Source organism: Lissotriton vulgaris, chromosome 6 (assembly GCF_964263255.1).
Source record: "Lissotriton vulgaris chromosome 6, aLisVul1.2, whole genome shotgun sequence".
Classification (NCBI taxonomy): Eukaryota; Metazoa; Chordata; class Amphibia; order Caudata; family Salamandridae; genus Lissotriton; species Lissotriton vulgaris.
In genome coordinates, this window is record NC_141694.1 from 1,813,298,151 (window position 1) to 1,813,323,441 (window position 25,291).

The 25,291-nt window shown below is 47.2% G+C and overlaps 1 pseudogene; it reads left to right on the forward strand.

The window, feature by feature from the left end:
* Nucleotides 1-25,291, forward strand: part of LOC147709551 (fucolectin-4 pseudogene) — a 291,116-nt pseudogene that overhangs the window by 215,679 nt on the left and 50,146 nt on the right.

Genomic DNA, 25,291 nt, shown 5'->3' on the forward strand with positions numbered 1-25,291 from the left:
CGGCACTACGCACACTCCGCAGACGGAGCGTAGCTGTCCGCCACCCGCCTCCCTCCCGCCCTCCCTAAATACTTTCAATTAAAGGAGTCAAATAATTAAAACGCACTTACCTTGCCCGCCGCTGCCCGCCGCGTCCCCGGGGCTTGCTATCTTCCGTCTTCCGTCTTGTTTACTAATGCGCATGCGCGGGCGGCCGCGCATGCGCATTTTCTCATGAGAAATGCGCATGCGCGGCCGCCCGCGCATGCGCATTAGTAAACAAGACGGAAGACGGAAGATAGCGAGCCCCGGGGACGCGGCGGGCAGAGGCGGGCAAGGTAAGTGCGTTTTAATTATTTGACTCCTTTAATTGAAAGTATTTAGGGAGGGCGGGAGGGAGGCGGGTGGCGGGGCTGGCGGCCAGTGGTGTTTGCGTAGTGGGGCTACGCGGAGTGCAGAGGTGGGCGTAGTTTCTCGCCCACTACGCGTAGCTCCGCGAAGCCCCACTCCGCCCACTCCGCCCAGGGTTAATGCTAAGGACAGTTCAGCTATAAAAGCTAATACCCAGAAGAGGCCACTGACAGCTGTCAGTGCCCAGAGCTACACCCTTAGCTCTTTTTAGCAAAGGGACTAACTTACAGGCTTCATTGGGTTCAGATTGTGTGAAGCTTAAGAATGTGGGCATTACTACATTCTGTAGCAAACACCCTCATTCAACTCTCTATTCTATTAGCTGAGGAGCCACCTTCTCATGCTTAACAGATGCATGACTTGTCAGGACTTCTTGTGGGGCAGGAAGGGCTACAACAGTGCCACCAAGGGAGTCCACTCTTCTGAAGCAGGAGCTCCTTGGCTTACTGGAATTTGGCTAAAGGTTGCCCAGAGTTTCTACACTACCTTCCTTTTCTCTTCTTCTGGTGCCTACTTGCACTAGCTGCAGGTTCAGCACCTCCAGAATCTTTGGTAGAGGACTGGCACTGGGCCAGTACCTATTTTGGTCTCATACCAATCTCTAGGTTCATGATTTACAAGGAGAAAATCAAGGGTGGAGGTCTGTACTGACTACCACCCTTCTCCATCTAAGGGGCCCGGCTATTTCAAGGGGTACTAAAGCCACAGGCCTAACAGTAACCTACCCTGGGATAGCCCTGACTCTTCTAGTCTTACCTGGTATGTACTGTTTCAAGAGTACCAACCTGTCCTGCACCCCAATGTGACGGGCCAGGTATATCTCAGGGCAATGGCTGGGATTCCATTCACCAGTGGGTGGTGGAAGTGTCTGGTTCGCTCTGGAATCTCCAACTCTCTTTTTGGTCCCATTTTCCAGCTGAAAGCTATAAGTACTTTTTCATCTGAGGAATCATCCTCTTGGCCTACAATGGAAACCCCTGGAGGTGTACCAGTGGGTCTGTTTTTTGGACAGAAAGGTATTTCGCTTTGTACTCTGTGCTTTTACAGTTAAGGTACTAAGGGCCTGATTCACAAAGGTAAACTGAGACGAAAGTCTAACTTTATGGCTTTTGGTGTTCACACCGACATTTACAAGCAGTAAAGTTTCTATTTTGTTTCAGTTAAGCTTAAGTGTTGGTCTTAAGTTTAACTGAGACCAAAAGTAGAGGTTTTTGGATCCCAGTTATTACACTGGTATGCAGTCTTGGTTAGTGAGGTGTCTCGGGCACCTCCCTATGGGTCTGGTTTTTGGGGGCCTGCAAAGGAGAACTTCTGTTGGTTTTTAGAATGGTCTACCTTTTTCTCTCGAGAGGACTTAGCGACCCTTTTCTTTTGGTCGTCTGTGATTAGCTTTGAAAACTCTTTTTTTGAGCCAATTGTTAGGCTTCCTCCCCAACTCCTCAGGAGAGACTGGACCTGGGTCCACCAGGTATTAATGCAATTTTCAGAAGAACAGTTACTCAACAGATGTTCTTTCATTATCACATTATACAGCCGATCATAGTCTTGCACTTAGCTTCCTTTCAACCAACCACCTAGTGTCTTAACAGAAAAATCTAAAAAATTAACAGAGGACTGACTCAAGGTTTTCTATTTAGTGGTGAGTCCAAAGCCCTCAAACATAGTACCCTTCCTTTAACCCCTTGCCTGCGGGGCTAATTTCCCTACTCTGCTGGGGGGCGGGAGGGGGGCGCGCACAGAGCCTGGTGCTTATGACGAGCTCAGCTCATCATGAACAATGGTGGCCATGTGCTCATGACGACCTGAGCTCGTCACGGCCACACTGTTTTCTTTAAAACGCTCTAGCACAGCGGGGGAATTAGCACTGCGTGCAAGCTTTGCTACCGTTATGATGAGTTCAGCTCATCATGAGCACACGGCCACCATATCTCATGACGAGCTGAGCTCGTCATGAGCATGGGAGGTGTTAATCATAAGCCTCTACCTAGGTAAGTGTCAGGAATCTATCCCTGCACTAACCAGAGAACAGTTCCCATAAGAGAGAGCATCAATACTTCTGGCTGACATTCCTCATTCTACAAGCTATCACAAAAGCTGTGGACCATTTTGTGATGTCCTCACCTTCTGTATATTTGAGGACTTTCTCTTTGGGGATTTTAGGGCCAAAAGCTTCTTCTTTCTACCTATTTATACGTGGCTGCCACCAGAGATGGGTCCTAGGCCAAACTCAAGTCTTTCTTTCACCATAGTCAGGATTTAGTCTCCTAAAGCTGCCATCTTGGCTAGCTGTGACGGAGTAACCTATCCGCAAGGATCTAAATTAGGCCTAATGTTTACGTCATTTGTAAACAAATTCCGTTCCAGGGTCAACCTTATAACATTATGATCACTATCTGTACAGGTATGAGACATTGTGGCAGAGGGTGAGGTCTACGACAATATTGTAAATTTGTCTCTTACTATCTCCTCTTATAAAAGTGAGAGCAAGTTGGTAGTCGGACCTGAATTGACCATTACAATAATGCAAAACATGAGTCAGGGTAAGGGACAGTAACTGAATGGCAGTTGCCGATCCATTTTTAAGTGGTTTTGCCTACACCCTCTGAATGCCCCTTGTCTCATCCTCCCTTTCTGTGATGAATGTTAACCCTTCCAGGACCCAGCAATGCTTATCATTAGTGATTCAGTATTGCTAAGTGCAGTGTGGTTATATATATTGTACATATTTCCCATGCAGCTATTTTTGCCACTAAATCTTAGGCCCAGTATATCATTGCTGCCAAGTTCTAGGCTTTTTTGTGTAATATTGGGCATGTTTTTACTCAGATAAATAGCCCACTGACAGTCATCCCGCCCTCAATGGGACTGCCTCAAGGCAATAGTTAGTACACTGCTGCATAAAGGGTTATTCTAAAGCCCATGTCTCTTATAATAGAAACACATGAAATTTACTAATAACAAGACTCCAATCTGCAAGTTTCCCTCAAAGACCTGCTATGTTCCAAACTGTAAAAGGTAACATGCTTTTTTCGTCTAGGTATTGAGATGTATTAGTAATGAAATGTTCTTGACTTGTCCCAAAACAATTTCTGGAAAGCTCATCAGAATCTGCTTGGTAAGCAGAGAGCCCTGATATTATGATACACTGCTGCTGCTGAGCGAATTTGTCTATGTTACTTACAGTGAGCTCACATATAGATAGAATGTGTACATCGCTATAGGTTGTTATTACGTGGTCATGGACAGATGGACATGTGGGGGATACTCAAATTAGTCAACCTAGTGGTTAATAATGGGCCTTTCAGTCAATGAACCATTTTCAGTGGAGATGTCTCGGAACCACTAGGAAATATTACCTTCCCAATGGCAGCTTTGACTCTTTCCTTCCCACCTTGGGCCTGTTTTCTGTGCAACATGCAAGGAAGGAGAGTGGGGGATTGATTTGATTAATGGTCCACCTATCATTTGAATTGAATCTTGGAACTTGCTTGGCGACATGAACAAGCTTCTAAATCTGATAGACCATCAGCAAATGATGCATGATGCAATCCTCTTGCAGATTGACCGTGTTTCAAAATTAGTTAACAAAAGGTATGCGTTTTGTTCTAATCCAATGTGTTACTGTGTTCACCATAGATTCTGTAGGCTTCGTTTGGTTTAAGTCTTGGGATGTTGGTCATATATATACAGAGCATTGGCTTTTGTATACACCTGAGGTTGAAGTCAACAGATTAGCAACTGGGAAACCATTGTCCCAGTTCCTTTTTTGACTATTGTATGTACCATAGTTAGTGTTAGCCATGGCATTTTAAAGTAACACGTTTACTCGTACCTGGCGACAGGAGGAGAAATGATTGATCACGTCCTTAGCCTTGTGTTGTAGTAAAAAGGTTAGGAAACTTTGGCCCATTTCTAGCAGTACGATGCACTAGATAAGTTGCTCAGTCTAAAGTGTAGGCTGGCTGGGGGCTTCAGGTGTGTTGTCTTTTCCCATCTTCTTAGAATGGGGCTAAAAACCCTAATAACACTGGAAAGCCTCAGATTTTTCTGTTGGCTGTTTTGCAAGTTCTCTTTTGAGGTCTGAGTTCAGCTTGTAGAGATCACATACATTCTGGTTAGTTATCTGCACAATGGGTTTAGGTGGTTTCCTTCCGTAGGTTCCCAATGAGTAGACATTTTCTTTGAGTGCAGTTTGAGGTTGACTGCAAATCTAGAGTAGGAGGTGGTGGCCGATCAGTTGATAGGTCAACAATGAGGCAAAACGATTGCTGCACGTAATGTTGGGGTTTGAGCAATTTGTTTGTATTCTGTTTCTGGTAGAAATAGTGGTTCATTTCTATTGCATGGTGAGTTTATATTTGATTTAAGCTGTCAATTTTATTAAAGTCAGTGGCCCTTGTTTATGAGGCCTTGCGTCAGTTTTGCGCCACCGGTGCGTCACTTTTTGTGACGCACCAGCGGCGTACAAAATGCGCCTTGTTGCGCCATATTTAAAAAGTGACGCATCTAGGTAGATGCGTCACTTTTTAAACCCCTGCGTCACATTATACCTGCTTCAGGTATAATGTATGCAGAGGGGGCGTTCCCCCGCAAAAAGCCTCGTAATAGTGACGCAGTGAAATCTATGAGATTTCACTGCGTCACTTTTAGGATGCTGTTGCGTCAAAATCTTGCGCCTGCCTCACAGCAGGTGTAAGACTGACGCAAGCCCTTCCACATGGGGCTTTCCCCATGTGAAAGGACGCATTGCTGGAGTTGCGTCACTTTTGTGACACACTCCAGCAATGCGTCACTTTTGCGCTTACAGATGCATCAGAAATACTGACGTATCTGTAAGTCCTTGCGACATGATGCGTCATACATTAAATATGACGCATCATTGTCATCGCAAGTAGTGCGCTGTGAAAAGTGACGCATCGCTGTTTTCACGCAGCGATGCGTCACTATTCATAAATGAGGTCCACTGTCTTTAACAATAGAAGTTGTAATTGGTGGGCAGGACATAATCCAAGTTTTGAAAGAGAATCCCATCTGCCAAAATCTAAATAAGGATTCTCAGTCAGTGATCATTACTCTGTATGGACATTTCGATAACCTTACGAAAAAGGCCCATAGAGGTCATTGTGATGAAAATAATAATGCCAACTGGACTAAGATAATAACCAGGAATATATCAGTGTTCAAAAGATTTCAAGGTACTGAGACTAAGTCAAGCTGAACCTTGCACCCGAAGTGGCGAGTATTTGACTGGTAGTGCATCTGCAAACCATTCCCTGTACCAAGTCTATCAGCAAGTCAATCAGAGCCTCAAGTTGAAGGGAAGATGAGATGTGACTTAACCCAATCGAGGACACCTTCAAGTACTGAGGAGCAACCTCCTCTCAAGACATATTAACTGAGGCCAACTCCAATGGCCAGTCACAGACACAAAGACTATGGCTCTAATTACAAGTTGCATGGTACTAGGATGATTTGTGATTTTACAGTTCCTGTGCAGTAAAATTGGCCAGTTCTGTCCTCTCATCATTGAAACTCTATGCAACAGGGCCATAAAATCAATCAGAATGCCCTGTTCCATGTGGATTTAGTGCATTTACATTTACACCTGCTCTTAGCGGGTGGTAAATGTATGCAGGGCCAGTGCTAGGAGTTTGGTGTGCAGGAGTGGGAGTAGGAGATGGAAGGTGAGTTTTCTTTTTAACAGAGGAAAGCACTGTATGCTTCCCCCTCTTAGAAAAACGAAGCATGAGGATTGACTGCTGCTGTAGCCATAGTCTCATCTGATTTTTCAGTAGCTTTTTTCTGACCCATAAAATGTGGTTAGATTCTTTCACACTGGTAAATACAGACCTGGACCAGTAAAATGTTGAGCTAGTAAAATTGGAGGTACCTGGTTCCCAAAAACACCAAAACTCACAGGATTAAGCTTAAAACATGCGTGAATATGGAAAACCTGCATGTGTCAATGAGGGAAATTTAAACAAAAGGGTATCCACTACTAAGCAAAATATAATTCTAGTTACTACCTTCAAGCAACTCGTGGCCCCCATTACTCTCCGGGGCTGCCGCAACGTGGTCTCCGGCGATGCCATCCGCTGGGGCACAGAGGAAGTGCCTGCCTGGTACCTGCAGTGGTGCATGAGTGGTGCCGCCTACGCAAGACTCCGGTGCGGCTGCATGGTGAAGACCTAATCCTTACATCCTTGCTGGGTATGGCGACCCCGTGACTGATACCCTTGTGGGTTCCGGTGCCCAAGATGCAGTGGACAGCACCTCCTGCTTGGGGCCCATGAGAGGAGCAGTTGGAGGACCCCGAGTGGTGTGGCACAATAATTCCGATAACGAACGAGACTCCTCCATGCTAACTAGTTACGCGACCCCCAGCGTCCAATAGATTTAAACTCATCACGAGTTTTTCTTAAACATACAGATTGCTGCTGGGCGACCTTGTTGAGCAGCGCGTTTACTCGTCTCCAAGTTGGCGGTTCTTGCAAAGAAAGGTTTATTCACGTTGGATAAGGTACCGGATGAACGTGAGGCTGTTCGGACGAGTATCCTGTCGAATTTGCACTTTGAGAGACCAATCATTTAAAGAAGATTGAACTTTTGACCGCATATAATTTATCCCCTGAAGAAGGGTTCTGCTTGTAACCCGAAATGCAATGGGATGTTGGCTATTATTTTTTGAATATCAAGCATTGATGAACTGTTTACATTTTTTTAGATGCATTGAAAATATGTCTTGTTAATATTTTCAGATGTCCATTGTTTGACATTGATTATGAATGCTTTTTGAAATCTGTGTATACGTTTTTTCTATGACCAATGTTTACGAGTAAAATATGATATCCTTGAGAATTAAAAGAAAATTTTGAAATTCGAATAAATGTGCTAAAACTCCATTTAATTTAAAGAGGCTGAATGCCCAGTAGCTGTGCTTCTAGCAGCCCGGGGTTTCCCTGGGCTAATATTTGAATGACTGTTATTTAGGAGGGAGTTAGGCACACAACCCTCACACTAGTAAGCACGCTAAGATTTCTTTAAAACCCACACAATCCATCTTCACAATTGATTACAGGTGTGCAGATCCACCCCACAAAAGAGACATCCTGGTGGGTGGCAGAGGCAAGATTGAAGGTACGCTCTACTTTGCCTGCCTGGAGGGCCCCTGCATACCAGATTTGGCATCTCAGGCTATGGGAGGTGAGCAAACGAGGCGGGGGTGTCACGTTGGAGCCCCCTGTTCGCTGGTCAGTATGAGCTTCCTGAGGGGGGAGTAGGACAGTTCCCTGTGATCCTGTGGACCGGCACCCAGCGCTAGCGACCCAGATTTGCTCACAGTGTCCTGGTGGCCGCGGTGGCATGGCCTGACGCATTCACCACGCCGCTCAACTCGGCTGCAGGGGTTCCTGGCCGGAACTGGCAACTCGTATCTCCACTTGGGAGTCATCTCCCCACCCATGCTGAGAGACTGGTGTGCTAGCACCTAAGCCTTTAGTGCCAACTTCAGAATGCACCTGCTTACTTCTCCGCACCTGGAACGCCATGGGCCGGCGGGGGACCATGTGAGACTGCATGTAGGACTGTATAGCCCACTCCTTTAGACTGTGGCCAACTCCTGGCATTTCCCTGCTGCCCCTGTGTGGACTCCATTGCCATCCACGCGGCAAGCCCAGAAAGTGCACCCGCTATGGCCGCCCCTAATTGCAGAAAGGGTTGCTCTGTGAAGGACCTCCTGTTCAAACCCATTCCACAGCCCAGAAGCCAGGCAGACCCAGGACGCACGGATAACCCTGCGAAGAATGAAGGCCCCGGGGCACAGGTAAGCCGGAGGCTCCTGGAATCCCTCTTTTCCTCTCTCCACAAAGACTTTGCTGCAATGTAGCGCTATCTCCAGGTGGACCTAAAGGATGTCTGCCGGAATGTGGATTCTCTGGGGGAGTGGGTTCTTACCCTGGAGGAACAGGCGACAGGATGAAATGAAGAAAGTGAGCACCTTCAACAGGAGGTCCTCTGCCTGCAGGAGCAGAACATGGACTTGTAGGCCCACACTGAAGACTTAGAAAACAGGTATTGTCAAAAAAATGTTCGTGTTAGAGGCATTGCGCACAGAGATGGGCAATGAAGATATTGAGGCCCTCGTAGCAGGCCTTTTCTGCTCTGTCCTCGAAGAACCTCCAGAATTTCAGATCATGCTTGATTGCAGTTTTAGGATGGGCCTGGGGCGCGTGGCAACCACGCCTCTGGCGGACATCCTTACATGAGTTCACAATTACCAACTGAAGGAGAGAATCCTCCAGGAGGCCCGATGCCGTCCTGACTTCACATTCCAGTGACAGAAGCCAGTGTTCTTTAAGGATATGGCCGCCTCTACCCTCCATAAACGTAAGTTCTTATGGCCAATCACACTTCATCTCCTGGAGCCAGGTATAAGATTCTCATGGGGCCACCCGTTCAGACTGATTTTCGTCTACAAAGGAGTACTGCAGCAAATCTGTTCACTTTCTGCAGCCTATAAACTCCTGGACATCACTGAGCCAGCTCCGGATAAACCTAGAACCCTCGCAAGCACCGCAGCTTCCATGGCTGGACCACCATTAAGTCTTTGAGCCCGGTGTAATGGCTTGATACCAGCACAATGGCTAAATTACCACAGGCAGTGCTGTCATCTCTCCCTGGGGCCTCTTTGGAGCAGGACGGCGCCTCCAAACTGCAACACAATGTCCTGGCATGCTGTCTCTGGGACCTTCCCCTAGAAGAAAATGCTGCTGAAACTTGCATGGGCCCTCTCTGGTGGGAGCGGAGGGATTTAGGCCACGAATCCCATTCTTTCCTATTACCAACGGCACAACGCTCTGGACATTGACTTTGTTTCATGTACCATTTTTTTTCTTTTTCGAAAACTGTTGTATGGTCCGGGGTTTTCATTTTTTTCATCGTTGGAACCTGGTCCCCCTTGTAATACTCCTCCTAATGCACACACAAGGTTGCACTGTATATGTGATTTCGAGCTCGCACTCAGTCTGATTCTCACATGGGGCGTCTAGGTATCGACCAGCTCCTGCACGCTTCCCACGTGTCGCTTTCTCCCCTCTTCACTTGTCACACAGATGAGTGTTAAGCTCTGTATGCTTAATGTAAAAAGGATCAACAACCCTGTTAAGCGTGGAGCCATATTATCCTAGTTGGATAACTCTGGGGCTCATATTTGCTTGGTTCAATAGACCCACCTACAGGCTAGCGATACACCAGCCTTTCCACTCCAGTGCTCCTCCTCCCTCCTTACCAAGAAGGCAGGAGTGGCTATCTTGGTTGCATGTACATTCCCCAGGACTCTGAGGGCTAAGGTTTTGGAGACCAAGGGGAGACTTTTAGCGTACTCTATGACCTTGGGAGGGCATACACTGACACTCGCCACAAAATACCCCCATAATGAGAGAAAGGAGCATTTCCTGCAAAGAGCCATACTAGACCTAACCTCTACATCTGACCGCCAAGTCCTTATAGGGGGCTACCTGAATATAGTCTTTGACGGGCAACTGGACTGCTCTGCACAAAAACAGTAACAGACTGAGGCTCTCTCTGCTAGGCACTGCCAGTGGCTGCAGAACTTGGTGCTGGTAGACCTGTGGCAACACCTCCACCCTTGCACCCTTGACTTTACCTTTTACTCACATGCCCGGGGAGCCTACGCGTACCTCAACTATTTTCTAGTGACGCACTCCCTCCTCTCACTCACCAGGGATTTGACTATCACAACCCAGACACTCTCAGACCACGTGGCTCTCACTGCGATGCTGCAATTTCCTCCACCCTTAGTCCGTCATATTCCTGGAGACTAAGGGACTCATTTCTTCACCGCCATGATGTGGTTACACGTCTCACGGAAACGTTAGAGTATTTCTTAGCTACTAATGGCGCACCAGATCCCTCCATCATCTCCCTCTGGAAAACTTTTAAATTGGTAGCAAGGAGCAACATTATAGCGACGTCAGCTGTGGATAACAAGGCGCATAAAGAAAAGAGGGATGAGCTATCCACACAGGTGCTTGAACTGGAAGGGACTGGGGCACCCAACATCTAGTGGAAGCTGAAGGTAGCCAGGGCGCTGCTGGCTAGCCTCGATCTCAACAGGGCAGCCCTCTGCTTGAAGCATACCTTCTATGTCGAGGGCCAAAATTGTGGACTGCTATTAGCCCATAAGCTGCGTACTCAGAGACAATCTGCAACAGTCCCCATCATCTTATACTGGTGTTGAGCACAGGTGTGGTGTGGTAGTTGCAAATGTGTTTCGGGACTTTTATGCAGATCGGTACACCGCACAGTCTCTGCCTGTACAGAACTCCTTCGAGTACTGTCAAGGTGCGACCCATTCTAACCTCAACACAGATCAGCTATCGCATCTAGATAGTCCCATCAGAATCAGCCATAGCCCGACTAAAGTTACTTGAGTCCTCCGGCCCGGATGAGTTCACCTCCCTTTTCTATAGAACCTTCTGCTCCCTCATAGTCTTGCTACTGACCAGACTCTTTCATGCCATAGATGATGCTACTGAGCTTCCCCTATCACGTTATTTGTGTCAGTGACCGTGCTACCCAAACTCAGCAAAGATGCCAGACTTTGTGCCTCATGAAGGACGATATCTCTTTAGAATATCGAATCCAAGATTTTTACGGGCATACTTGCTTCCCGGTTGGGGTCCATGATGCCGGGACTGATAGACACCGACCAGGCTGGATTTGTGGCAATTAGACAATATAGCGATAACATCAGGTGGCTTCTGCACCTGCTGGACCTGCTGGACAAATCCCACCGGCAGCAAGAGGAATGAGTCTTTCTGTCAATAGATGCCAAGAAGGCATTTAACAGAGTCCACTGGCCCTACCTAGACACTATCCTGGAGAGGTTTGGCCGTGGATGTCCCTTTCAACAATGGGTCTTCTGTGGCTATCGTCGCTCCTTGGCCACTGTCTGGGTGAATGGCTTCACCTCCAACCCCTTTCTAATCTCCAGGGGCATGCACCAGGGCTGTCCGCACTCCCCACTGTTGTTTGCCCTCTATATTGAACTGCTCTCCCTACGAGTATGTGATAATCAACGGATCCAGGGGGGTTCTCTTCGGGGGAGAGTGGCACAATATGAGCCTATATGCTAACAATGTTGTAGCCACACTTGAGTCCCCCCATATCTCTGCAGCGTTTATTAGCCAAATTAGAGAAGTTCTCAGCGGCCTCTGGATTCAGAGTTAATGTCACCAAGTCTCAGGCACTGTGCTTCTCCCTGTCGCAGGCCACTAACACAGCCCTTACCCTTGCTTGTCCTATTCCAAGGGATGACAAGACCATGCCTTACCTGGGTATCACTCTCTTTACCTCTATTGCTGAGACGACTTCCTCTGAAATACTTCTGGCTGCTTCAACAAACCAGATGGGAACTCAGGCATTGGCAGCTGTTTAATCTTTCATGGTTGGGCAGAGTCACAGCACTTAAAATGAACATACTTCCCAGTGTCCTCTACCTTTGTCAGACCCTACCGATTGAGCCACCAAGAGGGATCCTAAAACAACTCCAATCTGAGTTTATTGCTATGTTTGGGTGTATACAAAGCCGGGGATGGCCAGGATTCTGTTTTTTGTTTTTGATTTTATTGATCAGCTTGATAACAAAGTTTACAAACAAATTACAAGTATCACATTAAAAGAATCTTCACAGTAATTTTAACTTGATCAGTTAAGCCCAAACACAAATTATAGTGCATGTTCACAAAACCTGGAACTCCAATTTAACCCCCCCCAATTTTTTTTAAGAGGTCAAATACAATAAAAAAGGATAGGAAACATAAAGAGTAAACCAGCTCATGGAAGTACTGCACCCAGGCTGACCTAAAGAAAAAAGGGAAAATCCCTATTAGAAAAAAGGGAAATTCCCCCATCAAATATTTAATTATTAAACCAACATACAAAAGGTGCCCATATGTTAGATCCCCTCTCACGTCTCCTCCTACCTCCTCTTTGAAACGCAACAGATTCCAAATTATGAAGTGCTAACATCCTTGATCTCCAGTTGATAAAAGTAGGGGGTATAGGACTAATCCATTCAGAAGTTATGCTAAGTCGGATTATTGACATAACTATACAAAGAAGAGCTGACTCATGATCAGATCTGAGAGCGAAGAATCACACGCGCGCCCCATTATTAGCAACTCAGAAGATAAATCCATCGATATCTTAAGAGCAGCATTAACAAATTGCTGAACATCCTGCAGAAAAGGACCTAACTTGGGACACGAGAAAAACATGTGAACATCGTTGTCTGCTGCTTGACCGTATCGTGGACAACCGTGGCTTTTAACCCCTCCCCATTTAGAGATCTTAGCGGGTGTAAGATTAAGATCAAAAAGAGCCATGTAGCTTTGGGAACGTAGACTCCCAGAAATTAATACAGAATTCGACAGATCAAGTATTGATGAAACATCTATACCATTCTAACCCAACTTATGGTTCAATTTAGCATTCCGAGAAGAAAGATCATCTGGGAGACCAGATAACAGATTCTGGTAAATAGCCCAGATTCGAGCTTTTCTCAAGATAAGTTGCATTAGGGTATTTTTAACCAATGCAGTTGGGGTAACACGCAAGAATTTGTCAATATAGCTGCGTAACTGTAAGTACTTAAAGAATTCATGTGTACCTAATCCGAACTTTTCTTTTAAAAATAGAAAAGAGGCCATCACACCCTCAGAGGTTAAATCCCCCAAGGTAAAAATCCCATGAGATCTCCATCTAATTGTAACAAAATCTTGAAAGATGGAGGGCAAAAGCCTAGCAGCAGCCAAAGGTGTAAAATAATTGAGATTAGGAATTTGCCATTTCCGGCGTACTTTCTTCCATACTGAATACATAGCTATGATAACTTTGAACTTTGTTTTCTTATAGTAGCTAGGTTCCAGCAACGATAAGAGAACCCCCTTAACTTCATACCCCAAACCTATCTCAAAGATCAAGGGGGTACAAGCTGGTGAAAGTATTGCCATGGCCCAAAAAAGGGGTAAAGCTAAATGTTGCAAAAGAGCTGCCCATTTGTAAAGAAGCAAATCAGGGACTGACCACCCGCCCCTATCCAGTGGTAGATGCATCCATTTAGCAGCCCTGCTGGGAGAATGGTAACTCCACAGAAACCTGTTGTAACACCTTTCTACTCGGGCAAGACTGTACTGAGCAAACACAAGTGGAATAAACCTAAAAATATACATATATTTAGGCAATATCATCTTTAGGACATTCCTCCTACCAAATAACGATAAGTGTAGATTATCCAACCTGCGCAAGGTGCGTTCGGCTGAGTCAATAATTGGAAGAATGTTCATTTCTGGTAAAAACTCCACTGCTGCAGTGATTTGGACCCCCAGATATTTAGTGTTTTGTACGACTGGAGCATCCGAGGGACCCATAGTAATGGATTAAATAACCTGTGTTTTGTGAACATTCAGCTGATAGCTTGAAAGCTGACCATGCCTTTTAGCCAAATTCTGTATAGCCGTGATTGAAGATGACACATTAGAAGTTAAAACAGCAATGTCGTCGACATACGCCAGAATTTTAAAAACATGCAGATTGATCTTAACAGGGTCTCTGTTTGCAGAAAGCTCAATTGTGTTAATAAACGGGTCAATGTATAAAGCGAATAATAAGGACGAACTAGGGCACCCCTGCCTGGTGCCTCTGCTAATATTCAATGGTCTAGAGAGGAAACCAGATATTGAAACCTTTGCTTGAGGGGCAATATAGAAAGACTTTAAAGCATGTATAAACATAGGGGAGAACCCTTTCCACTGAAGGACCTTCCACAAAAACCCCCAGGCAACCCTGTCGAACGCCTTTTTGGCATCCAACAGGATTATAACTAGGGGAGAATTTGTTACCTGAGCCCAATCCAATAAAGCTATAACACAGCGGACATGATCCACCATGTCCCTTCCAGGAATAAATCTGTGTTGACGAATGGAGACTAAAGGTGTTATCACAGTTGCAAGCCTAGCAGCCAAGATTTTAGAAAAGATTTTGCTGTCCGAGTTGATTATTGAAATCGGGCGAAATGAGGCAGGGTCCAACTCTGGCTTAAATATTTTTTTAATCAGAATAATTGTTAAAAACGCCAGTGTAAGAACTGGGGTTACCAGTTCCCCTGGGGTAGCCTGGCACAAGCAGGTAGACACCCGAAAGCTTTGGTGTTAAGTGACTACACAGTACACGCATCCACTGAGTCAATGAGTGCACACAGAGACTGAGTCCACACCAGTATGGTTGTTTCAAATAAATAAGTTTTATCTGAGATCAGGATTAAAACAATTGAGAATCACAGTAGGCATAACTTGTTACTTTCTCTTAAAAAACACATCTTCTGCATTACTCGGCCATAAATACTTAAATAAATAAATATTAAATATTAAATAACTGTAGGCCTGGCATCAGCCTTGATCCTAGTCAGCACCTGCAGAAGAAGTCATGGAAGAGACATTCAAGAAACAGGGCATTAACCCAGTGTAGAACATTTCATTAGGGTCAACTAGAGGCTTTCATCATGCAAGGTTGAGATTCTCATTAGGCAAGAACTAATCTCTTATTAGATCAGGGTCAGCATTTCTGTAGCACAAGCAAATCAATAATCACAGTAGCACTCTTCTTTAACACATTTCATTAGGGGGAGCACAGGGAACATGTCGATCTTGTAAAACCAGCGTTTCCTTAGTTATGCGTCAACATTTCATCTGGTAAAATTGGATCAGTTCATTTAGGCAAGAACTACCACCTTTTTCAGGCAAACAAACCTTCCTTTAGGCCAGAAAAAACATTTTATATACACAGGCCACACTAGCCAATACCATACCAGGGGTTTACTCCTCTGGCTTAAAAGTTAATTGTGCCTTCACAATGCTAGCTAAGTTTCAGGGACTTGTTAGGCCTGCAGTCACACTTCCACAACAACCGGAGGGGCCAACGGGGCCCAACTACAGTCTCCTCCAGGGGAGGGGAGGACTCGGGCCTCCTCTGGCCATCCGCCCACCTCCCCAGGGATTTACCTCTCTTGTTCGGCTCCTCGGGGAGCCCTTGCTGAGATTCTCGTGGCCGGAGTGACACCCGGAGAGACGTGCGCTCTGTAAAGCGCCCTCCGGCAGTGTCTACAGCTGTTGGAGTTGGTACCGGTGGATGGGGGGCTCTCCTTCGTCGAGGAGCCCCCGGTGTTGGGTCCGGCAGAGATCTCAGGCCTCCCGATGCTTTCAAGTCCCCAGGACCAACCAGGCGGTGGCAGGAAGGAGGCGCGCCCGCAGCTGCCAGTACAGCGCGGCCTGCGGGGTGTGTAGGCCTCACTCTCGGCAGCCGGGCGAATCTAATGGGAGGGCGGCTGGTGACGCAGCTAGTGTTTCCCCCACCCCGTGACAGGAATCTCCGTGGCCTCTGAGGCCTAGCGCAGCCTCTTGGAATCCAGCAGCAGCCCTCCTTGAAGTCGGGCCGTGGCTGGAAGCAGCAGCTGAGTTTCTTGGGCCGCTGAGGTGATTTATCGAGGGGAGCCCAGCGCGGCCTACCAGACATTGCGGTGGCCTTCTCCTGGCTGTGGGGGCTGCTGAGGGGACAAGGAAGATGGCGGAGGTGCTCTCAAACAGAAGGGGGGTGAGTTCAGTGATGAGGCGCCTCACTGGTGGAGCGCTCGGTCCTCGTGCCGCTTTGGAGGGACAAGGTGCTTCTAGGCACCTCAAGGCAGTCCACAGCCCTACTCAGGTTACAGCGCTCAGGGGCAGCACCACTGTAGCAGGCACAGGTGGCAGGGGTCCAGCGCTTATCGAAGGGCACAGAGGGGAGCACTGGAGCGGCACTTCAATTCAAAGGGCAGGACAGACAATTCAGTCAGTAAAGGCCAGGCAGTTCACTCAGGATAGGGCAGGGGAGGGTCACAGTCCAGGCAGGGCAGATGACCAGAGCTGGTTACCTGTTTGTTTCCCTGTAGTCCTGATTAGGTTTGTTCTTGGTGCTTGTCAGGTTACAGTCTCTTGGTTTCTCAAGGAAGGGGGGTTGAGTTGAAGGCTTTCCTCAGCAGGTCACTTCAGATGGTCCCTGGTTCCCCTCCCGCCGGCCAGATCAGTGGGCTAGTTCAGGGTTCTTACACAGCTTGTTGGGCGGTGCCTAAACCCTGTCACCCCCAGTGTTATAGGTACCTGACTAGGCCCTACTGCCTAAATCTCCTGCGTAGGTTTCCCAGGTCAGGGATGCCCCAACTGACTAGAAGGTTGCCCTCCTTTTCCTTATATAGTGTCAGTTGACAATTGGCAGTGGCAGTTGGTGTCCACTACCCTGTCCCTGTTCTGTAAGGTTCCAGGAGCTTCCCTCACTCTATCTATGGGCAGGCTGGCAGGCTGGCATTGCAACATTGTTTAAGGGTTCCGGCCAGCTCTTCGCTACTAGAGTGCGCCTCAAAAGACCACGCTGCAGTAGGTGGGGTCAGTGGCAGCCATGTTAGGGGAAGAGAGTACCTGCACCTTAGCATTGGTAAGCAATGGCAAGGTGCCCAGAGCCCTAAAGCCAAAAAAAAGAAGATGGGAAAAATAAGGCCAAGGCAAAAAAAAATAGGGAAGGACCAACACTAAGGCTGACAGGTCTAACAGCCAGGAATCTGGGATAGTTCCCCCTGGGCATCTCTAAGAGTCAGCAAAAGATGATCCTGAATCTCTGACCGGAATATACCATAGAAATCTAAAGGAATAAAATCTGGGCCAGCTGCCTTGCCACTATCCCACTCTATAGGGGTGACAAGAACTGAGTTCTGATGCTCAGAGATTTTAGACGTGTTGAGGCCAGAGGTGAAAGCTTCAAATTTGCGACTGATAGTAACATCGCTTACTTCCTCACTATAACGACTGGTAGAACTCAGAGAAAACCTTTAATATGCCTGAGGGATTATCGTGAACTTGACCATGGGGGTCCTGAATCCTAGTAAGTCGATTAGCCACACCACGCTGCTGAAGTCGCTTGGCAAGAACCCTACCAGATTTTTCCCCAAATGAAAACATTGTTGACCGATATTGTATTTAACTGCTAGATCCTGGCCAAAAAATTCAAGCAGGGAGGCTTTAATGCGTGCAACCTGTAGTTGAATGGAGGCTATATAGCCGCCATCCCTGATCGCTGACATGAGTTGGACCTCTGAGCGACGCAACTCGTCAACACGATCCTAAGTTTTTTCCTGAATTAGTCGCTGACGAGAAAATGAGAAGCTTTTTGTCTCTCCACGAACCACGGCTTTAAATGTATCCCAAACGATGTTGCTAATTAATGCTGTTAATGTCTAAGAATTCCCTTATCCAAGACCTCATGTGGTCTACATATGTTTGATCTGATAATAATTTTCTCTTGAATGTCCACAGACTTGGGGATCTTACCATATCTTTCAGAGTACAACCAATAATCAAAAAATTTTGATCAGATATGATTCTAGGTAAATTAGAATTTGAAGTAGCGGCTGCAACTTGATCCGATACAAAAAAAGAGTCTAATTGGACCATTTTTTAATGAGGAGCTGAGAAGTATGTGGTGCCATCCAAATTTTTACAGTGATGAAACCATAAATCCACCATTGAGTGTTCTTGGACCAGTGCTTGCAGAGCCCTATAGATGCTAGGTTTATGGCCCACGTAATTTTGCCCGCCTACCAAATTGAAATCTGAAGCTAAGTTAATGTTAAAGTGGCCGCAGAGAATAACAGGATGCGTCCATAAGGCTAATTCGACATTAAGATAGTCTATAACTGCAGGATCGTCAAAATTTGAAATATAAACTGTGCAGATCGTAAGAAATGTCCCATTGATTGCAAGTTCAGCAAGTGCCCATCTGCCACAACTATCTTGCCTAGATCTTACACAAACACCCAACCCCCGTTTCAATAAGATGGTCACCCCTCTTATCATTGAGGTTTGTTGGGAACATACTATTAAATCATAGACAGGTATTTTCAAACAATCCCGATTATTCCAGGGCACATAAGTTTCCTGCAAACATAAGATCTGAAGTCAAAGGCCCTGGATAATACGGGAAAGTAGAGCCCGCTTCTTCCCATTGTTAAAACCACAAACATTCCATGAGGCTATACGTATTTTACCTAATGCCATTAATAAATGTATAAAAGAATTTGTGAAAGAACATTAGAATTAGGATAGTTGTCTGTTTTAATTCACCATTGACATGATATAAAGAAAAATTCTCAAGCTGTTTTTTTAAATGCGCCCTACCCCCCAACCCATCTCCCCTCCCACCCTGCCACCGACCCACCACCCACTAGAACCCATACCCCCCAAACTAGGCAAATGGACCATGGTCCAATGATGGAAAAGGTGGTATAAGCAGAATCCCTGCTCAGAACTGCCACCAATGTATAAGAGACACCACAAAAGAAAAAAAAAAGCCTGAAAATAATCAATATACCCCCCAGAGGGATGTTAAGCGGAAACAGATTAAATTATATTTTCCCAAGAAAAAAAAACCATCATCCCCCGTAGGGGTATAACCCCTACTAATAAGTACGGGAAAAGAAAGAAAAAAGAGAAAGGTATAGCCACGTACTAATGCATAATGACAATTACAATGAGTCCAGAAACACTTTTGCTTGGATTTCTGAATCAAAAAATCTAGCCTGACCTTGATGAATTATCTTGAGCTTGGACGGAAAAAGCAAGTGAACTTGCGTTCCCTTTGACTGAAAGGGAGCAATTAATTGGTGGAGCTGCCACCTCTGCTCAACCGTTGCAGGACAAAAATCGGGCCTAACAAAGAATTTACAGCCTTTCCGGATCCTTGCTTATCAGGTCATGCTAGATCATAAAGCCTTTCTCTAGCCAAAAAGTTTTGCAAGCAAATCAGAATAGCGCGGGGTCTAGTAGACGTTTGGCCCAGGCGTTGTTTGAAAGGGAACCGATGGGCTCGCTGAACTTCCAGCTTCCAGTCCCATTCCTTAATCTCGGGAAACGCCTCTGTAAATATGTCAATAACAAATTTCTGGGTGTCCGATCCTTCCAAACCCTCGGGAACTCCCAAGATCCTTAGGTTGTTTCTACTAGCGCGATTCTCCAAGTCCACAAGTTTTCCTTGGATATCCAGCCGCTGAGCGTGTATTGAGTCAATAGTAGATTTTTGGGCCAATACATCATCTTCGAGGGTGGAAATCTGGGTCTCTGCTTCCGTGATCCTGGATGCGATGTCAAAGCAGGTCTTAATTACTCTGCGCAGAGAATGTTGTACTCTGCCGCCAGCCCCCTGTGCTCGAGCACTCTCCTGCCGGGTCTCCTCCCGATGGGCCATTATCGTCTGGTACAAAATTGCAAGTGTCATCTCGCCTGGGGGGAGACCAGCATTGAAATCCGAACTGTAGAGAGCCCATTGGGAACACAATTCAGGGCATCCTCAGTGCGCCAATACTCCAGCTTGCTACCTTTGTCATTGGACCAATCTTTGTCCAAACAATTGTCATCAGCCGATGAGACCGTGTGTTCTGAGAGGGAATAAAAAAAATCCCCTTCAACTTCACTCTCAGCAATTGGCAGTACAGGGACTACAGCTCCCATAATCCCACTGGGATGTGCGTCTAAAACCAGGGTAAGATCGCTCTGCACAGCTATTCCCCCAGAGTCTGCAGGTAATCCCTCTTCGCCCCTCTGCACCATTAAACTTGTGGTGGCCCCCCGACAAAGTCTTTCAATATGGCAACAACAGAGGAGGGTGTCACAGATACTGGCTTGGTCTTACAGATAGCCGGCAGTGTGGGAGCCCCGTTGGTAACAGCCGGTACGCTGGATGTAATTGACGTGGCAGGGCTGAGTTGATTCCTGGATGTAGTGCCTCCGTGTACTTTGAAAATTGCGGGTACCGGAGGAGGAGGAACCTTGGTGTTCGCAGCCTCTGAAGTCAGGAGTTTACCCTGCACTGAAGGAGATGCTGTCGCTACCATTGGTGGTTTAACCACTGCCCGGGACTGAGCTTTCAGTTGAGGCTTTGGCGGCATCACAGCATTGGAAAAGCAGCACTGTGAAAACCGAGCGCGCTGGTACGTGAAGAGCCCGCCGCGGCCAGAAAGATGCTGCGTTAGATTCCAGAGAGTAGTCGAATTGCAGCGGTAAGTGCTGAGCAGGCGAAGCATCTCCCGTCACTTTGGACCTTTACCCCATGCTATGCAAACAATTAGCAGCTCATTCTGAGGGAGAGACTGCTCGGACCAGCTCACTCGACCAGAGTACTGGCGCCATCTTGAATTCTGGGTTGTCCTCCGCACAAAGAAGTAGGATTGGGTATTTCCGACTTAGAACACTACTATAAGTCCACCCAGTTTTGCTCACTTTTTGAATGGGCTCAACCCAATCAGAAAAGAGCTGGGTTTTCATGGAGCGAGCCCTAGCACATACAACTCTCTGGAAGGTCCCCTTCCTATGAAAGGCATGCAAGCGGCCCAGGCTTTGTGGCTCTACGGTGGCCGGGCCATGTTCAATGCCTGGGACACCACAGCTACTTGACATGGCGTGACAACTTTCCTGTCGCCCCTAATGCCCTTCACTGACAACCTTGACTTCTCCCCTGGTCTTGACTGGAACGCTTTCTGGCACTGGGATCTCCTGGGACGCAGGTCATTGGGTTGCTTCTTTGAGAAGGGGGCCCTCGTCCCTTCGAGGACTTTAAAACCGACTGCAACAAACCTGAATCTGAACATTACCACTACTTCCAAATATGAGATTGAGCCCTTCACCCCCATACTCACACTAGCGCTGATAGGCCCCTCACCCAGTACGAGTGTTGGCTGCTTACAAGATGCACTCCAAGACGTCTTATCACAGAACTCTACCACATACTCCATCCCCCGGAACCAGCAGTTAAATCCACTAGCCAAAAACGTGGGAAGCCAACCTCGGCTGGACCCTGACACATAGGAATGGTCATACCTTTACTATAGAGCACAACACACAGCATGCAATACCTCTCGCATTGAGACAGCCACAAAGGTCATGCCATATTGGTACCTCACCCCCTCCCCACTGCATACCTATGACCCAAACCCCTCCCCTTCCTGCTGGAGGGGCTGTGATGCCAACGGCACACTCCTGCATCTCCTATGGGACTGTCCACTAGACTCAAGTGCTGGACGAGATAGATAAACACTTTGACACCATGCTCTTCCGCTTCCCCGCCTATGTGGTTCTAGGAGTATCAGACAGGCTTACATTTACCCTCAAATCATGTAAAGGGAAACAAATTGGGGTCGCCTTAGGGGCCGCCCTCCAACATATTCTCTTGCACTGGGGCAAGGATCGGATTCTGACCATGCTGGATGATTGGACCATATATGGTTTGTGCTTGGTAGGGAACACATTTATTCTACACTACAGGGAGGTGGGACTTCCTTTGCAGAGACTTGGCAGTCATTTCTTTCCTTGCTGTGCACTGGATTTTGTGAACTGTCCTGTCCTTTATAACTACGCCTTTTACGCCATCCCGAGCTGCATCACACTGCGAACTAAGTCCTATGGCCTTGTGCCATGCAATATGAGCTCTGCCTTCACCCCTTGCCTTTTGTTGAATAGCTATTCCCCTGGGGGAGAAGGTGGGAGGGGGTGGGGCGGGAGGGGGAAGGGGGAAGAGTGGTGGTATGGAGGTTTGTTCTAGGGTTACCTTGAAGCTCTGCGAAGCACCATGAGGGATGCCAGCCCATGTGAGAGACCTTTTTTTTGCTGCATCATGCTCGCTCACTGTTCAATAAAAAGATTTCAAGCTAAAACACTGAACTTGTATATATGCAAACATAGTCCACAATTTAATATGTTGATTCCCAATGCATATACAAAAAAATTATAAACAGTAAAAATACACAAATACGCCATCATCAATATTTCTTTTTTTTTGGTTAAGCAAAGAAGTGCAATACATCTCTTGTAAAAGAAGCTCCTGGTGATGAGGACAGGCAGATATGTATTGACAAGGCAGTCAAACATGCAGTGCAGTCTTAAAAATGAAAGACAATCCCAAATGAAAATACATACAGGCTGCAGAAAGGAATCACATGAGGAAAAATATTAATAGCGCTGATTACAAGCGCCACGCATTGAGATAGACTCGAGCTCTTGAGGCGGAAGCCGAGAGCGTTTTTTAACCAATTTTAAAAATTTGACTCTTGTAATTACTGTCACTTGACTTTGTTGCACTAGGCACTCACCTGTACCTGCTTGCTGTCGCGCAGTGGATTTAGCGCTGCCGCGGCCCCCAGAACTACCAACTTCTCCCTACCGCCATCTCGGCAAGGACGGAGGCCACGGTCCTTTCTGAGGCCACGCCCCGACGCCGCTCCTCCACTAATAATGTGCATCTTTCGGACGCGCAGCATACAAGCGCAGCGGGCGCGCCAAAGGAAAGCCCGTATACGCCCGTCCGCGTCAGGCCAGGCACTAGGGCACGCCACGCTGGCCATCTCATCTCATACTCGTCGCAACCTCTCAGAGAGCTACAGCATCTTGCCCCCACGCTGTCTCCTAATACCAACACATAGCCGGCCTTACGCACCCCGCTCTACACCCTCCATGCGGACGCACACCTCCAGTTAACCCGTTCAGGAACGCTACTTTCATCAGGGTGTCATATTTGAACACCCGCTCTCTAGTCACTATGAAGATATTTTCATCCTGCTGACTGACAACAGCCCCGACATACTCCTGCTCACGGAAACATGGTTAACGTCAGAGTCACTCCCAGATATCCTGGCGGCCCTCCCCCCTGACTATTACATTCTCCATGCCGATCGCCCTGGCGACCGGCCGGGGGGTGGAGTGGCAGCCATTATATCAAAACACCTGAACTCTATCTCCTCTCTCTCCCTCCCACTTACTGAGGTTGATAACTTACTTATTAGCTTGGAAACTGGCACCGGTGCTCTTACCTTCCTCCTCTTATACCGGCCTCCACATCCTATGCCATCCTTTTCCACCATCTTGAGCAAACAACTGTCCAATCTACTTACGCAGCACTCCAGTTTCGCCCTCTTTGGCGACCTAAACTATTGGTTCAATGACACTAACGCCGGTCCCCATGCTATAGAGCTCTTTGAGACTCTTAACAGTCTGAACCTCAACCAACAGGTCACCCAACCCACCTACACTAAGGGCCACATCCTGGTCCAGATCTGGACCTGCAATCTGGCTCTGTCCCAGCCAGCTATATCCCCCTGTGTCTGGTCACACCACTACTTAGTAGACACCACCATCACTGTCGTCGGCCGGATTCTTGCTCCTCTGATGGCTGGTGGCTCCTCACGAAAATTGAGTACATATGACTCCCAGGGCCTCCTCACAACCCTGGCCAACACCCGTCCAGTCTTCAACCCCTCTGATAACGTCGAAGGAATAGAACACGACATCGGATCTTGGCTGAAGTCGGCCAGCGACCTCTTTGCCCCCCTGATCAAATTCCCCCGCACTAGGCATCACAACTTCCACAGGTGGTTCTCTGATGACTTTAAGCAACACAAATTAAAAATGCGCCAGCTGGAACCTATCTGGAGACGCGATTATTCCAACTCAGCCAGGCAGTCTTACATGCGCGCAGAGAATACAAAACTGCCATCACCCTATCCAAAATGGAACACTTTTCCAACAGGATCTCGTCAGCGGCCAATAAATCAAAGGAGGTGTTCAAAGTCATGAACAAGCTTACCACTGACGACAGAACCCTCCCAGCCCAGACCTCTACTCAAGAGGCATGTGACACTCTCAACCTCTTTTTTGTGGAAAAGATTACAAAAATCAAAAACACTATATCTCCCCTACCCCAGCCATACCCATCGGACACTTCCTCCGACAATCCCTCTACCTTTTCTACTTTCCCCACCCTGAACCCCTTCTTATTAGCGGATCTCGCCACTCGTGTGAAATCTGGCTCCCCTAATGACAGCTGTCCGCCATCTGTCCAGCGGAGTATCTGCCTCAATCTACCTGATTGTATTCTACCCCTGCTGAATGGTTCACTCAGCAGTGGCATCGTTCCTAGCTCTCTCAAGGAGGCCATATTTGTGCTCCACCTCAAGAAACCTGGCGCCGACCCCCTGGAACCATTGAATTATCGCCCCATCTCCCTCCTTCCCTACTTTTCGAAATTAATGGAGGCCCACGTCACCCGATGTCTGTCAAATTTTATCGAATCCTCTTGTCACCTTGAGCCCAATCAAGCCAGCTTCAGACCTGCCCACTCTACTGAGGCCGTCATCTTGGCAGTCCTGGACACACTCAGGAGCAATGCGGATGCGGGGTCTCCCAAGCCCTCGTACTCCTGGATCTGTCGGCCGCGTTCGACACGGTGGACCACAACATCCTTCTCCACCGTGTCGGACAGGCAGGCATCCAGGGTTCCGCTTTTAAGTGGGTTGAGTCCTTCCTAACAGGTAAAACACAGGCTGTCCACCTGGGCCCCTACACTGCAACAAAAACCTATTGAACGCGGGGTTCGCCAGGGGTGCGTTCTGGCCCCTACCTTGTTCTCTTTGTTTATTAATGATGTCCCTGAATATTTGAATGCCTGTGTCAATGATTCCCCACAGCTTAATGGAGAAAGGGTGCCTGCGTTGCTCTTCGCAGATGACACAATACTTATATCTCAAACAAAAAAGGGCCTCCAGGCACTCCTTAACTCCTTCAGCTGCTACTGCTCGACCAAGGGCTTGGAAATTAATGCTGACAAAACAAAATGCATGTCATTAAATCCCAGTATACCAGACAGAGGGCTCTTGACCTTGAATAGTCAAAAACTAGGTACTGTAGAAAACTTTTCCTATTTGGGTGTTGTACTCGATTCGAAACTATGCTGGAAGGCCCAAATCGAGAAAAGTAAG